At 40.1% G+C, this 17,475-nt stretch overlaps 1 protein-coding gene across 1 annotated transcript in view; it reads right to left on the bottom strand.

Moving 5' to 3' along the window:
- Positions 1-17,475, bottom strand: part of CAMK1D (calcium/calmodulin dependent protein kinase ID) — a 269,715-nt gene that overhangs the window by 185,579 nt on the left and 66,661 nt on the right. The gene's annotated exons all lie outside the window — the stretch shown is intronic.

Below are 17,475 nucleotides of genomic sequence, written 5' to 3'. Positions count from 1 at the left end.
ATGAACCATCTTCCCCAGAGCAAGCTCCACTGATTTCTCTAATCGTTGAATGTGGAAATGAATACTGAAGTCTTCCGAATTTTCAGGTTAGGAAGCAAAAGTCCTGCCACTTCTCTGAGCAATGCAAGCAAAATATGTAGGGAGAAATTTAGGGCACTGGACAACATCAGAGGGAAAGGAAGTAACAACATGTGACAAAACCTTGTCAAGTGGTGCCAAAGAACCTTCCCTGGGGCTCTAGAGGCACAATTTCCTTCTGTTGTGTTTCATGCTCATGAAGGCTTACATCAAGGTTGCAATTATGGCTGTGTTTATCAAGGTCATGTAAAGCAGTTGTTTCCTTTTTTCTGCAGTGGCTTTTGTTAAGATTTTGTATCACAGGGGTATCTTCTGATCTTTTTTTTAAAAAAAGATATTGATTCGTTTAATTCAGTCTTTATGAAGTGTCTGTTCTTGGGTGATAAGATCATGACTCAGCCATGTGGAATAAAATTAGCTTTAGTTTTACACAGGAGTGGGGAGGGGACTAGAAGAAGCCTTTCTATTGCCAACTCTATTAATATGAGCCCAACTTTAAAAATAATGTTTGTGTGTGTTTTCTCTTTCAGAGCCTGATTCTTGGAATGACAGTTCAAACAGTAACCCCTTTAGCACTTTTATGACATAAAAATAAGTATTTTTCTTAATCTCCAAGGATGTACCGTGTTAAACATGTTGCAGCCAAAAACAATGAGAAGTCCTGTGGTTCTTTAAGGTAGAGGTCCCCAACTCCCAGTCTGTGGCCCGGTGCCAGTCCGTGGCCTGAGCCGGACCGGGCTGCCGAGACAGACCTCCTGCCTCACCCCCCCATGCATTCACCCCTGCACAGCCCTTGCGCCTGCGCACACCCTCCAGCACACCCGTACAAGCACCGTGCTGCCATTTGCTCATGTGCAGGAGCGCAAGGGTACCCAGACAAGCACCATGCAGCAGTTTGCACATGTGCACAGACATGTGCACGCTCGTGCAAGAGAGCGCTTGTTCGCGGATGCACACGAATGCAGGGGTGCCCCGCCTTCCCCAGCCGGTCCGCAGACTGAAAAGGTTGGGGACCGCTGCGTTAAGGAATGTCAAATTATATTTAGCATAAACTTCTGTAGACTCTTCCTGCATTTCATTGCAGTCCAACAAAAAAATTATGCTAGATAAGATTTTTTTTGGGGGGGGGGAGTGTCTTTCAGATAACATGAAACTTCTAATCTATGACACATCACATGCCACATATGGGGACTATGGGAGGTGTAGTCTATCAGGAAAGTGGAAGGCTGTTTTGTTGTAAACACATAATGTCAACAGCAAATTTACCCTAGTAATTCCGTCTTAAAAACAGAACATACAGCAAATTAAGCCCAGAATACTGAATAAAATTTGCAAATTGTCACCCACAGTACAGGTCAAGTTTGGAGCAGGAAACCAAAACTTACTTACTTAAATACAATAAATAAATAAATACTTACTTATTTTTCTAGCATTTGTATCCTACCCAACTTAGTCGAAACCACCACTCTGGGAAATAATTACAATACTGTAAAGTACCATATGAACCTTAAACCCCCCTCATCCATTCCACCTAAACCATAATAAATAAAAATAATCCCTGACCCTGTAAAACAAACCAAATAAACAAACAGAATGATGACAACAGCTCTTAGGTGACACAGGGTCAAAACATACAGTAACGGGGGGGGGGGGAGGAAAGATATCCTTAAAGACTTTCTTAAAAAGTGTGGTTTTCAGCTGTTTGTTAAAACTCTGAAGAGAGGGGGCCTGACAGATCTCTAGTGGGAGGCCATTCCAGAGTACGGGGGCCACTACTGAGAAGACCTGACTTCCAGTGGAGGCCTTCCTCACCTCTCTCACTGTGGCCACACCTACAACAGTGATGCCTGGTAAGACTGGGTAAAATGAGTAGCATTTTTGTAGGAGACTGTGACAGTTGCCCCACGTCACTCGTGTCACTCACAGTCTGGTTCTCATTTGCATGAGCCTATGAGAGGAGTGGAGGGGCGGAGTCAGGAGAGATAAGAGGGGTTTTGGTAGAGGAGAGATAGGTAGAAAGGCAGAGAGAAAGAAGCAAGAGAGAGATAGAGAGATAGCCAAGGAGACAGTGAGAAATAATAGAGATAAGCTGGTCAAGATAAATAGATAGAGCAGGTGGTGAAAGTGGCAAGATATATGATATTTGAATGATTTGATTATATGCTTTGAATAAATAACATTGTGATTCTGATTAAAGTTAATACAATTCAATAAATAAGTTCTGTTGGCAGCAATCTGACAAGTGTCTGACTAAACTTCTTTATACATCATGGATAAAGGAAATCCACTGGTGGCATGAGAAAAAGGGGGAACATCCCAATTGTTATCTGCTGGTGGGAAGACACACCATGAGCCCTTTGTTTGGAGAAACAAGCAGGGGTTATGTGGTAAATGTCACAGAGACACTCCGACAGGTAGCAAGGTCCTAAATCATTGGCTTTGTATGTTAAAAGTAACATCTTGAATCTGGTCTGGGATGCCACAGGCAGCCAACGCAGTTGGGCCAGGACATGGGATATGTGAGGACACTCTGCCATATTATTGTTTTGCCACTGAGAGCAAGACCTACAAGGCAAGCACATGTGGTGAAAGCTCCCAATAGTTGCAGATACAAAAGGATAGCATTACCAATTCTATGCTGATCTGGACAACTGACCACTACTGAAATACTAATTTCAACTTGTGAGAGAAGCTTACCTAGTGTGGTATACTAATTAGTGAGCTGGACTAGAATCTAGGGAGCCATAAAAGTCTGGGGGCCACTCTGCATGAGAGCCTTGGATCTATTTGTTTGGGCAGGAGGGTGACTTCAAGATCGCAAGGCAAATCATTATGGATTCTGCCTACCTGTAGATATGATTTTCTATTTGCTTATATAATCGGCTAAATATATAACACAGTAAATATTTTCTATTCCATTTGATATTACTAAACTGAATATCATAACACAGTCGAATAAAATTGATTAAAGCATAACATTAATATATCAAGCAAAGGGAGGAGTACATAAGACTCTCTTGAGTGAATTTGAAGGTCACTGCACAGTACAGAGAAGTAAAATGTGTGTAAAGTGATGTATACTAGCATGGAAAATCTCTACTTCACATACATACTGATGGGATCTGAGCTGGGAGCAACTGACCAAAGAAAGAAGCCCCTGGATTGTTGTAAATAACCCACACGCTGTTGGGTTGCTAATAAAAAGTCAAATGTTATGTTGGTTGTAAGAAGAAAAGGAATCTTAAGAATTGCCAGTATTCTACAAATCTAGAGTGCAAATCCACATCCGGAAATCTGGTCACCACAACAAAAGAAAGGTATTGTAGAACTGGAAAAGGCACAGAAAGGGGGAATCAAAAGGGACTGAAGCAGCTCTCCTATGATGAAAGATTGCCATAAGGCAGGGGTGGGCAATTAATTTCTATGGGGGGGGTCACATGAAAACTCTGAACTGTGTTCGGGGGCCGAACCAACTTTACTTAAAAATAAAATGAAACAGTGATTTTATGATTGTTTTTATTTTAAACTTGTTAATCTTCACAAATACTAAAGAGGGGTTTTGCAGTATTTTAAAGATAAGCAACTGATCAATTTTAGACAAAAGGCTATAAATGGTTTTGATGTTCAAAACTGTCCGCAGGCCGGACAGGAGCGGCTCGCGGACCGTAGGTGGCCCTCGGGGCCGCACTTTGCCCAGGTCTGCCATAAGGAGAGACTAGTGGAAATGTACAAAATGATGCACAGAGAGAAGCTATAGGGAGAAGCTTTTCTGCCTGTTTCATACTAGAACCCCAGGACATTCACTGAAGTTGGGTATAGGGGTGGGATTTCAGGGCAGATTCACCATTCTATGATCACACTACAGTATGACAATAGAGCACACCATCCATTATAATTAGATAGAGTGAGGGCTTATAAGGGCAGATGGAGACAGCAGTCACGAAATTAAAAGACGCCTGCTTCTTGGGAGGAAAGCGATGACAAACCTTGACAGCATCTTTAAAAGCAGAGATATCACCTTGCCAACAAAAGTCCGAATAGTCAAAGCTATGGTTTTTCCTGTAGTGATGTATGGAAGTGAGAGCTGGACCATAAAGAAAGCTGACCGCCGATGAACTGATGCCTTTGAATTGTGGTGCTAGAGGAGGCTCTTGAGAGTCCCCTGGACTGCAAGGAGAACAAACCTATCCATTCTAAAGGAATTCAACCCTGAGTGCTCACTGGAAGGACAGATCCTGAAGCTGAGGCTCCAATACTTTGGCCATCTCATGAGAAGAGAGGACTCCCTGGAAAAGACCTTAATGTTAGGAAAGTGTGAAGGCAAGAGGAGAAGGGGACAGTGTCACCGAAGCAACCAACATGAATCTGACCCAACTCCGGGAGGCAGTGGAAGATAGGAGGGCCTGGCGTGCTCTGGTCCATGGGGTCACGAAGAGTCGGACATGACTAAATGACTAAACGAACGAACGAAAGGGCTTATGTATAATGGCTGAAATCCTGTTGGCATAAAAATATGCCACACAAGCTAGATGAACTATTCCCCCCACAAACACACACACTTTCAGGTTCTGAGGCTCTTTGAGGGTCCCTTTTTGTTCTTAGGAATCCTTTGGGAACCTTGGCATATGTTTCCATCCTGACAATAGTACAGAATCTGAATGACATGGTGTGTTACAGCAAATATTTGGTAGCAGGAATTTCCTATATGAAAATTATTATGCTATCTGGAAACTAGGTATATTATTGAAATGCCTTCATCAAGAGCTCTTTAAGCTCTCAGAGACAGACCACTTTCCTTAGATGCATTTATCATAATCTTAGAACTGCAGAGCTGGAAGGGACCCTATGGATCACAGAGTGTGATCCATGACCTTGTCAAAGAGGCAAAATGGGGAATCTAAACTCCCAGCCTCTGGCTCTATTGTCAGATTCCTAAACCACTGAGCTATCCAGCAATTCTATTACACAACAGCAGTTCTGCTGCAATATCCTTTTGCAGACAGGAAAGTCCCTCCTCCTGTAAAAATCAATGGTAGAAATCTTTTGCCAATAGAAATAATTTCCCAAGGTTACAGAGACTTAAAGGAATGCATTAAAGCAATGCTTCCCATTGTTCTTTTTTTAAATCTTAATGTTTTCTTCTACACTTTGAATCCCCTTTTATTCTGCCCACACATTTTCTTATAATACTTTTCTCTGTTGTACCACCCATAGCTCCAAGTACTACAAGTTCTCATGCAGGTGCTTTATTACCTCCAGAAGGCCTTCATTTTGAAGAAGAATTTACTTGGGGTTAAATCATAATGCCAAAGACATGTAATGGAAGGTGGTGCTGTTTTACAGAATTAAATGCATCTTTGGCTGCAGCACAAATATCAAAGCATATTCCCTAGTAGGAATGGCGTCTTTGCATATTTTTTTTGCATGTGAGAGAGAAAAGATTGCAAAAGTTTTCTCCCTCCCAGATGATGTGACGAGACAGTACAGTATGTGCATTTTCCACATTTTAGAACTTCTGTTGAAAATTTGCAGAAATTCTTTCCAAATGTAAAACACAGTGATTTTTATACACAAATGTTGAGGGGTTTTCCCCTGTTTTTGGCCCTAATGCTGCTGCCCAAAACAATTAAAGCAACCAACCTTGGTCTGTTATGCAAGAGCAAAATATCTTGCAGTTTATTCGCGAAGGCTTTCACGGCCATGTTTTAATGGTTGTTGTGGGTTTTTCGGGCTCTTTGGACGTGTTCTGAAGGTTGTTCTTCCTAACGTTTCGCCAGTCTCTGTGGCCGGCATCTTCAGAGGACAGCACTCTGTGCTCTGGTGTAGTTGGCTTGGGAGTGCAGTATTTATAGCTGTGAGATAGGCTTTTGCCTTCTTCTGTAGATGGGTGATAAGTGTGTTTTGTTGTGGGTATATTGTTATGCTAAGGAGAAGAGATTATCTGCCACTGTGGTTGATGGGTGTCATTAGCTGGTCCTTTGTGTGTAGTGATCCCCTGTCCTTGTGGCTGGGTAGAGTTAATTGACCTTTTGCATGCTGTATTTTTGAGAGCTGGGAGCCAAGTTTTGTTGAGCTTCACAATTTCCTCTTTTTTGTTGAAGTTCTGCTGGTGCATCCCTGTGCAGTCTGACGTAATGATTGCTGGTGTTGTCCAGTATTTCAGTATTTTGAAATAGAATTTTATGTCCAGATTGTTTTAGGGCATGTTCAGCTACTGCAGATTTTTCTGGTTGTTTTAGTCTGCAGCGTCTCTCATGTTCTTTGATTCTGGTGTGGAAGCATCCACATGACCCCATGGACCAGAGCACGCCAGGCCCTCCCGGAGTTGAGTCAAATTCATGTAGGTTGCTTCGATAACACTGTCAAACCATCTCATCCTCTGTCGTCCCCTTCTCTTCTTGCCTTCACACTTTCCTAACATCAGGGAGTCTTCTCATGGGATGGCCAAAGTATTGGAGCCTCAGCTTCAGGATCTGTCCTTCCAGTGAGCACTCAGGTTTGATTTCCTTTAGAATGGCTAGGTTTGTTCTCCTTGCAGTCCAGGGGACTCTCAAGAGCTTCCTCCAGCACCACAATTCAAAGGCATCAATTCTTGAAGGCGGTCAGCCTTCTTTATGGTCCAGCTCTCACTTCCATACATCACTACAGGAAAAACCATAGCTTTGACTATGTGGACTTGTTGTCGGCAAGGTGATATCTCTGCTTTTTAAGATGCTGTCTAGGTTTGTCATCTCTTTCCTCCCACGAAGCAGGTGTCTTTTAATTTCGGGGTTGCTGTCACCATCTGCAGTGATCATGGAGCCCAAGAACGTAAAACCTGTCACTGCGTCCATATATTCCCCTTCTATTTGCCAGGAGGTGATGGGACCAGTGGCCATGATCTTGATTTTTTTATTTTATGTTGAGCTTCAGGCCATTTTTTGTGCTCTCCTCTTTCACCCTCATTAAGAGGTTCTTTAATTCCTCCTCATTTTCTGCCATCAGAGTGGTATCAACTGCATATCTGAGGTTGTTGACATTTCTTCCGGCCATCTTAATTCCGGCTTTGGATTTCTCCAGTCCAGCCTTTCGCATGATGTATTCTGCATATAAATTAAATAAGCCGCGGGACAGTATACAGCCTTGTCGTACTCCTTTCCCAATTTTGAACCAATCAGTTGTTCCATATCCAGTTCTAACTGTTGCTTCCTGTCAGACATATAGGTTTCTCTGGAGATAGACAAGGTGGTCAGGCACTCCCATTTCTTTAAGGACTGGCCATAGTTTGCTGTGGTCCATGCAGTCAAAGGCTTTTGTGTAGCCAATGAAGCAGAAGTAGATGTTTTTCTGGAACTCTCTGGCTTTCTCCATAATCCAGTGCATGTTAGCAATTTGGTCTCTAGTTCCTTTGCCCCTTCAAAATGCAGCTTGTACTTCTGGGAGTTCTCGGTCCACATACTGCTGAAGCCTATCTTGTAGGATTTTGAGCATAACCTTGCTAGCGTGTGAAATAAATTCAATTCTACGGTAATTGGAACAATCTTTGGCACTGCCCTTCTTCGGGATTGGGATGTAAACTGATCTTTTCCAGTCCTCTGGTCACTGTTGAGTTTTCCAAACTTGCTGGCATATTGAATATAGCACATTAACAGCATCATCTTTTAAGATTTTAAATAGTTCAACTGGAATGCCATCAACTCCACTGGCCTTGTTGTTAGCCAGGCTTTCTAAGACCCACTTGGCTTCACTCTCCAGGATGTCTGATTCAAGCTCAGCAACCACACTATTTGGGTTGTCTGGGATAACCAAATCTTTCTGGTATAATTCCTCTGTGTATTCTTGCCACCTCTTCTTGATATCTTCTGCTTCTGTTGGGTCCCTCCCATTTTTGTCCTTTATCTTGTCCATCTTTGCACAAAATGTTCCTTTAATAGCTCCAATGTTCTTGAACAGATCTCTGGTTTTTCCTTTTCTATTATTTTCCTCTTTTTCTTTGCACTGTTCATTTAAGAAGGCCCTCTTGTCTCTCCTTGCTATTCTTTGGAAGTCTGCACTCAATTTTCTGTAACTTTCCCTATCTCCCTTGCATTTTGTTTCCCTTCTCTTCTCTGCTGTTTGTAAGGCCTCGTTCGACAGCCACTTTGCTTTCTTGCTTTTCCTTTTCTTTGGGATGGTTTTTTTGCTGCCTCCTGTACAATGTTACGAGCCTCCATCCAAAGTTCTTCAGTCACTCTGTCCACCAAATCTAGTTCCTTAAATCTGTTCTTTACTTCCACTGTGTATTCATAAGGGATTTGGTTTAGATCACTGGTTCTTAACCTTGGGTTACTCAGGAGTTTTGGACTGCAACTCCCAGAAGCCTTCACCACCACCTGTGCTGGCTGGGGTTTCTGGGAGTTGCAGTTCAAAAACATCCGAGTAACAAAGGTTAAGAACCACTGGTTTAGATTATACCTGACTAGCCCAGTGGTTTTTCCTACTCTCTTCAGTTTAAGCTTGGGTTTTGCTATAAGAAGCTGATGATCAGAGCCACAATCAGCTCCAGGTCTTGTTTTTGCTAACTGTATAGAGCTTCTCTATCTTTGGCTGCACAGAATATAATCAATCTGATTACAGTATTGCCCATCTGGTGATGTCCATGTGCCTCTTGTGTTGTTGAAAAAGAGTGTTTGTGATGACCAGCTTGTTCTCTTAACAAAACTCTATTAGCCCTTGCCCTGCTTCGTTCTGAACTCCAATGCCAAACTTCCCTGTTGTTCCTTTTATGTCTTGACTCCCTACTTTAGCATTCCAATCCCCTATAATGAGAAGAACATCTTTCTCTGATGTCAGTTCTAGAAGGTTTTGTAAGTCTTCATAGAATTGGTCAATTTCAGCCTCTTCAGCATCAGTGGTTGGTGCATAAACTTGGATTACTGTGATGTTGAAAGGTCTGCCATGGATTCGTATTCGTATTACATAGTACATAGTACCTAATTAAATAATATTATGAAATATTATGAAATATTATGTACACAGAATCTGTGTTTGGTGTAATTACGAATCACCTAAATATTTATTATGATCTGCTTAATGGGATCTGCTCACGTAGAACCCCCATTTACATCTTGTGCAGCCCCAATTTTTTTTCTCTGACGTGGCCCCCCTGCAAGTCGAAATCGACCCCTGGGGGTCCATATAGACCACTTTGGGAACCTATGGTCTAGGTCAAGGGAAGTAATGATGCCACATCATTTGTGTTCAGAGGAGGGCAACCAGGATGATAAACTGTCTGGAAACCAAGCCTTATGATGAACAGTTGAGGGAACAGGACATATTTAGCCTAGTGAAGAGAAGACTGATGAGCAACATGAAAGCTGTTTTCAAATATTTGAAGGACTGTCATGTGGAATATAGAGTAAGCTTGTTTTCTCCTGCCCTGGATGGTAGGACTCTAAGTAACGCATCCAAATTACAAGAGAAGTTATTTTGACTAAACATTAGAAAAAACTTCCTGACAGTAACAGCTGCTTGACTGTGGAAGAGACTGCCTCAAGAAATGATGGATTTTTTTTTCCACTGGAGCTTTTTTAAGCAGAGCTGGATGGTCACCCACAGGGTTGCTTTGGTGGTAGATTTTCTGCTTCTGCGGGGAGCTGGACTCGGTGTCCCTTCAGGTCCCTTCCAGCTCTACAGTCCTATGATTCAGCGAGACAAAGGGAGGAAAAGAAGGATGAAAGATATTTTTAAAAAAGAACAGAAAGAGGTAGGAACTAAGAGATCATGGGTAAAAAGAAATTCTTCAGACCAGGTACTAAACAAATGAATCTAACTCCTTCAATAATACCCAAAAGACTTTCATTCCCCAGAGATTGAATCTCTGTGCCCTCTTTGTGTTGGAAAAAAAAAATAATTCAAACATTTCTATATGAACACACTATTCACATACTGCCTAACTGCAAACAGTGGCTGATCCTAGTACAAGATAGTTTTATTGACTCCATGTATTTTTTTACTTTGTTTAGCACAAAAATGATGCATTTTCAGAACAGTATCCAAGATTATAATATTTAATGGAGGCCTCGAATCTTTCTGCTGGCTGAGGTGAAACAACCAAAGGTGCTTCCTTCTCTCAAGCAATGGCGCAAATCAAAGCAAGGCAAGTTATTTCAGCACCTGAGATAGAACATTCACAAGTCTTTCTCTCCTTCCTTCAAAAATTATAGTTATACAATTTAAAAACAACAATTTGTTCTCATGATACCCTGAAGCAGTGTATTTGCCATCTGCCCCACTCTGCTTAATGGTACTTTCAGTCTGAAAGGTTGGTGTCCAGTACTGGATTCTGGAATAGTGACCCAAATGAACATCTAGCATCTAAGTGATTTGTTATTTCAGTATCACATCAGGAAATACTCTTGGTTAATGAAGAAACTGCCAATCTACTATTTATTGGCCTGATAAAATGATGATAAAGCAATCACAATGCCTGAGTAGTTTTTCACTGAAGTGCTGAAGGAAAAAAAAAATTCCTGAAATCCCCAAAACCAAAACCTTATGGCTGCCAAACGAAAGACGGAAGGCTGCCAACTTAACACTTGCCTTCGGAAACAAAAACAAGAGATTGAGAATATCTATGTGTGATCATTTTCTATATTTGAAAACCACGATTTGAAGAGCAAGGTTTGTTTTTCCCTGATATAGACATATTGCATTATATCGACATCATCCAACAAAGAGACTGCACAAATGATGGTAATACGTAGTTATTAACCGTTACGAGAATGTTGGAACTACTTATCTTTTTTTAAGCCTGATATCTACTGACCACTCAGATGTGCTCATAAGAGATACGCTTAGAACTGAATAACTTAATAGCATAATCCCAGAGGCACCCCATTAGGGTGTGCTTTGCACTGCCATGTAGAAGACTCAGCGCTGCAGAGGATAAGGGCCATTCCACAGCTCACACTGGCCAAATAGATTGATAAGAGAGCTGCAGCCAAACTTGATTAAGTGCGTCTGTATGATGTATGTATTTTCAAATACCTTGCATGTGAGAAGCACAAAAAGAACCTTAAAAGTACAAGTCCTGTACTGTATGTAGAGAGACTTCATGACAGTATGGCAAACTACTTCCTACTGAACTTGCAGTTATGAGCCATCCTACACTACAATTAATTAATCTTTGTTGTATAAAACACTGAAAATTTCCTCCTACCAGACTGGTTGAACTTTCAGCTACAGCAACTGGCGCTACTAGAACTGTATGTCTCAAGAGTTCTATTCAAAATCTTAGTATCACGGGGCTATGTAACAGATATACAGCTTGGCTTTGAGCTGCGATTTGGCGTTTACTCTCGGGGCCTGAGAGTGTGAGAGATTATTAAGTAATACTTTCCATTCAAATCTGTTTCCTATTTGTATTATGTCAAAAAAGACCACTGGAGAGATTTCTATTAAAACTTCTCCACTCCTGTAATTAAAGTAATATACGGGGTCTGGATAGGACGGACTACACACTGAGACAGTACTAAATGAAGTGAGGCGAGGAGAGTTATGTAAGCTTGAAAGATTTAGTGCAGTATCACTGGAGACAGTTAAATATCTTCATGCTTAAGTCTTTTCCAATGACACAGATCAAAACTTTGATGAAAATCCTTCAGGAAACAATCTTGTTCAAAAGTGGCAGTGGAGAGAAATTGTATAGCAAGGCTTTTACCTTTATGAATTCAAAGACTTCTGAAGCACAAGTGGCAGAATGATGCTTTGGATCTCATGCTAACATGGTTATGGGATGGCTTCAGCTTATCATTATATCAGTTATGGGATGGTTTAAGGAACACTATTATATCTATTCTTCTTAAATGCAACTTCTCAAATTCTACAGGACTACCACATAAATATACATATGTAGTCATAGGATATTGTTGCAATCATGTTTAATTCATCCATATAGGAACCTATGGCCAATTTAAGCTTCAGACCATGTGTACATCTGGTCAAACCATGTGTAGGAGTGCATGTCTCTGTGTGGTTGTGTATGTGTGTATAAGCCTCAGCGCAGAGTTAAATGGCAATGTGTAGTATGGGTGCGGGTATAACTCATGAACCCAAAAGCCCCAAGGCATCCAAAAACATAAGAGATGCATATGTGCAAAGAAATCTCTAGAATTAAGTTTGACTGAATGTGTTCACATAATCAAAGACCTGGCCTTATCAGGGTTTCCAGTCACTAGCAATCTATAACTACATTCAGCTAACTATGATTTTAGAGACTGTATCTGACCTTTGCACTCAACACACAAAGGTCTGTGACACTTCAAGGGTGAAACTTAGGTGCACGATCACATCCTCATCACTCATTTAGCCTAAACATATTCAAATGAATGCCTGAATAGGTCCATAGACTCATGAAGACTGTTTTGCTACACAGAAATGTGGCTTTGTCTAGGAAATTGGGGGAGAGGTGCATGCACAAAAAATTGGTGTGCCCATTTAAGTATTTAAAGCAGCATGACCAAGCATGCATGTGAAACTTCCAGATGCTCTGGTTTAAACAAGTACTGTTTGTTCACAGCAAACATCCTGTCCAAACACAGAAAGATTTAGTGAGGGTCTCAAACATGAGAGCAGAAGGAGTTGGAAAAATATAATTTGTAGGTCACACGCAGCAATCACATGACTATCTGTATTGCTTGCTAGCACCTGTTACTAGTTTATAGACTTTTAAAATGCATTTCAAATCAACACATATTATTGTAATTTTGTTTTCTGTTCTCAGGATTTCTTCCAAGCCCATGATTTTAAAAGTACAAAACTGGTTGAGGAAATGACATAGGTCTTGCTGTAATGTAAATAGAAAAGTACCTGTCATGTCGATGGTAGATTACAAATTATCTATATGCCCCTTTGGTAGAATTAGTCAATATGACTTCTGTCAATATAATGCAGTCACAAAGCAACTGCTCCCCAGTTAATTACTGAAATGTGTAACTACATTGGTTGCCATGGAGATATTTTATAGTTTTAAGATCAGTGATCTGCTGTGATGTATGTTCTGTCCATATGAATTGTATTTAAAGATATGTGCAACTCATATATCCATAAGACTGTAAAGACCTCTGGTTGATGAACAAATCCAGTAACACCTTCATTACAGATTTAACTCATAAACCCCAATCCATAATTTGAAATTGCTGAGTAACACAAATAAAGGACTGAAAACAACTGTTTTTATTGACTTGTTTTCCAAGTCTAAACATTAACATTGAAATTAATTTCAATTATACCATTAGAACTGTAATCTAATACCCAGTTACCATTTAATAAGATTGATTGAAAGTGAAACATACTTCTAAACAGAGACTGGACGGAATTTGACACAAATAAAAACATTACTTATAACATATTACTTTTTTGATGGTGGCATCAACAAAACCCTACTGTGATTTTATTCCAAAGTGAGACTGTGTACATCATGATAGTGAATTGCAATTAATTAACAAGGTATCATTTGTGGGCCTGGTACATATATAAGAATTCAACCATTGCCTCATTAAATAGGAGCAATCTGCTGTCACAATTTACACAATTTCATTTACTCCAGAGTAAAATCTCAATAGGATTCTGAAAAAAATAATAATATGATGGATGGTAACTTCATTTACTTTTGTGGTATAATGAGCAATGTGTGCTCATCATTCTTAAAATATTGGTTTTGGGGTGGTTATTTTGGAGATTTGGGGGCACTACTTTATATTGTTTTTACAGTTACCATCCATCATATTAAAATAACTGAATGTAACTTACTAGGAGCAGGCTTTCTTTTTTTTCCCCACCTTTTCCTTTCTTTAAAAAAGTAATGAGTAATTAATAACTTTTTGAAAGCAGCATTCTAACTTGCAGTTTTGAGTGGACATGCAAAAAAATATCCAGCAGAGCTGTGCACATGTTCTTGAAAAAGAAATGTGGATTTCTTCTGAGCAGAGGTGCACATAGTATATACATCACTCATGGTTGCACTGTGGTTATAATGATCTCCAAGATACCCTACTCAGCCTGTCCATAGGTTTAGGGTTGGATCCAGACTGATTCATACATAGAATAGAAGCAGTGAAAGCAACAGAATTTAACATAGACATTGCTATTTATTCTATGGGTCTGCTCAGATTATGTCTGGACCCAAGCCTGTACAAGTGAGGAGTCTATCAATAAATTTACCAGTTCAAATGTGGCAACACTAGTTAACATCTCAAGTGTATTCTTCATGCAAAGCCCTGACCCAATGCATGTTCATTCAGAAGGCAGTCTCTCTGATTACATTGGGCCTTGTTCTTCTATAAGCATAGGTAGGGCTGTCATTTATCTGCAAAATGGCTTGAAATAAGATCACAAGGCATTTTAAAGTAATTGCAGGCACATGCCTAATTGGGTTTTGCATTACAGTTCATTAACTAATACCCCTCTGTTAAAACAAATGACTCTTGTTATTATAAAAGAGATACAAATACATCAAGGGATGAGAGGACTCCTATGGTCTGCTTTTCTCTTTTGCTATAATTTCAAAGCAAGACAAGTGATAGCAAAAACAACTGAGGCAGATCAAACAAACTCCAGACTTGAAAAGCTGTCATTTTTTTTCCTTCTTAGAAACACTGACATATTTGTTTGAGAGAAGTATCTGCTTTTAAATACTCTCTCTAAACTACTACAATTCAAAGAGTTTTTAAAAAGAAGAAAATGATTATTGTGTTGATGCAAACGCATAATGCAAAATCATGTTAAGGAATTCAGGGCTGTGCAATGCATGCCATGATAAATATGTGCCAGCTGTCCCGATTTACCAAGGAAAGTCTCTGTTTTGTCATATTTGACTGTGACAAACCACAGCTCCTATTATGTTCCTGCTCATCCTTAAAGAAAATCTAAATTTTGGTGCATATGAATAGGCCAGCTCCCAACTTGGGGTTTCTATTTCAGAGTTGGGGTAGAGATGATCACGGACAGTGGATGCTTCTCCAACATCTCTCCCGTCAATGCATGTGCACCTACATTAAGGCACCATGCAATGCAATCAGACAAAAAACAAAACAAAAAACAAGAAAGACAAACGTTGTGGCATATTAAAGACTAAGGAGAAAAACAATCATCCTCAGAGCTTTTAAACTAGGTTGACTGCATTGGGTGGGGAGAGAGGGAAGAGAACATATAGCTCTCGAGACATTCCTGGATGGCAACTCTCATCATTCCTCACCACTGAAGTACACTGGTGAGATGTACCGAAAATCTGGAGGGCCCCCACATTGCCCTGCCATATAGTAAATGAGCATGGCATACAAGAGTTGAAGTGTCGCCTTCAGCACCTGATAGCAAGTTAGACCAAGGGTGAGGAACAAATTCTCATAGTGCCCTCTCAGCAAGGTAAAATGTTAAAGAATTGTGAGAATCACCACCCAACATTTTTGGAGGTCTAAATGTTCCCTGTCTCAGGGTTGTGCTTGTCGCAACACATGCAGGTGTCTGTTGGATGGGGCTGGCAGGAAAAGTGACCAGGAGGCATGGCCAGCAAGAAAGAACAAATCCACTTTCTCTCACAGGGATACTGTACTAGTATAGTATGAAGTCTCCCAAAAGAAAAATCTCCCTCTATTCATAGGTACCACAAGCTCACATTTAGCCCAAGAAAGGCTACTGGGGGTTGGAGGGATTACAACCAGCTCAGAAGACTTCATTAAAACTGTAGCTCTGTTCCATGTTTAGGCAATGATCAACAACCTTTTTAAAAACCACTGTCTGCGAACTACTTCTCAGGCTTCTAAAGAAATTAATACGAATTATGTAAATGTTTTTTTCCTACAAGGTCCAAAAGTCTGGATTCCGAACTGTGGACAGTGTAAAACATGGTTTGGCGTCAGAATTAAGCCTCAGCCTAGTGATGGTGTTTTTAAGATGATATCTGCAAGTTTTCAAAATATTCATCATTTGAGCCAGAAAATGTCTTTCTTCCTTTTGTTCCTCTAAAAGAGCTAACAAATATATTTTTTAAAAAAACAGAAAGCCTGTGTCTGCTGTGTCTCTGTGTGGCAGGAACTGAAACAAACAGTACAGAGAGAGCTGTAGTATTTTTCCCTGCAGAAAATCAGAGTGGTCCTCTGAGAGTCATCATTTAAAAAAAAAATTAAATAAATCCTTTAGAGATACTGTTCTGGATTTATCTAATAAATAAATACATCCTACAGGACGTTTGTTCTTACAACAGCAGCTATTTCAATTGATGTTTGCCAAATGTGCATTTGTGATAAAACACAGAAAAGTCTTTGTAGTAACAAACCTTGGCAAAGAGAACCTCATTTTATGTAACACTAAGTGAATAGTTCTAGACAGCGCTTCAGCAAAATCTGCCACAGCTTCCAGATTCAAAGCACAGAGCAAATGGAAATGTATGTTTTATAGATGAAGTTGCTCCCTTCAAAGATACCATTGAACTCCCATTTATTGAATGAACCTGCAGAAAAATAGTAACTCTTCACACCTAACTTTTGATGTCTGCTAAAGCTAGCCCTCCAGCAGAAAAAGAACAAAGCAATTTTGCTGTTTAAAATCTATGCCTCATACCTCTGTCCTGCACTCACTTTTGAACATTCTGAGAAGCTTACATGGGGGCTCCCAATGGGACCTTGTATTGATCAGACTCATTGTCTCTCTGCCTCACTAATGCTGTAAAAGCAAGTGAAGAACTGAAACAACCATGCAGAAGCAAGCCAGTGTTTGCTTGGGGTGACAGAATTCCATCAAACCAGGTATGTCAGTGACCCAGAGAGGGAAAATAGACAGCCATTTTGCAAAGGCAATTTGGCAGCTTAAATATTCTTTTTAAGGTTTGTTGGTGAACTATAGATTTGAATCAATTTCAGTGTCAAATGAATCTGCAATAAGTATTTAGTCCAAATTAACAAACTAATTTAGTTCATGTTAAATAAACAAAGTTTTGTGACAGCCTCTGTGGTGTAGTAGATAGAGTTCAGGTAGAGGCAGAGAGACAATGAGTCTGATCAATACAAGGACTCAGGAGACTTGAGTTCAAATCCCTATTTGGACATGGAAACTCACTAGGTAGGGGGTGGAAATAGTAAAATCTCCTTAAATATCTCACATACCTTGAAAACCTTATCATGTTCACCACAAGTTAGAATCGACTTGATGACATGTAGCACACAAATAGCTTAACTTAAATAAAACCATTGAACTTCCGTATCCTGTTCCAACTCTTGATCATTTAATGCACTATTCTTATGTTGTGGATATGAGAAAGGGATAGAAGAAATATTTTTATTTTTTAGCAGAAGGAAGGAAGGAAGGAAGGAAGGAAGGAAGGAAGGAAGGAAGGAAGGAAGGAAGGAAGGAAGGAAGGAAGGAAGGAAGGAAGGAAGGAAGGAA

The sequence above is a fragment of the Pogona vitticeps genome, chromosome 5 (genome assembly GCF_051106095.1).
Source record: "Pogona vitticeps strain Pit_001003342236 chromosome 5, PviZW2.1, whole genome shotgun sequence".
In the NCBI taxonomy this organism is placed as follows: Eukaryota; Metazoa; Chordata; class Lepidosauria; order Squamata; family Agamidae; genus Pogona; species Pogona vitticeps.
This window is presented reverse-complemented; position numbering and strand designations above follow the sequence as displayed.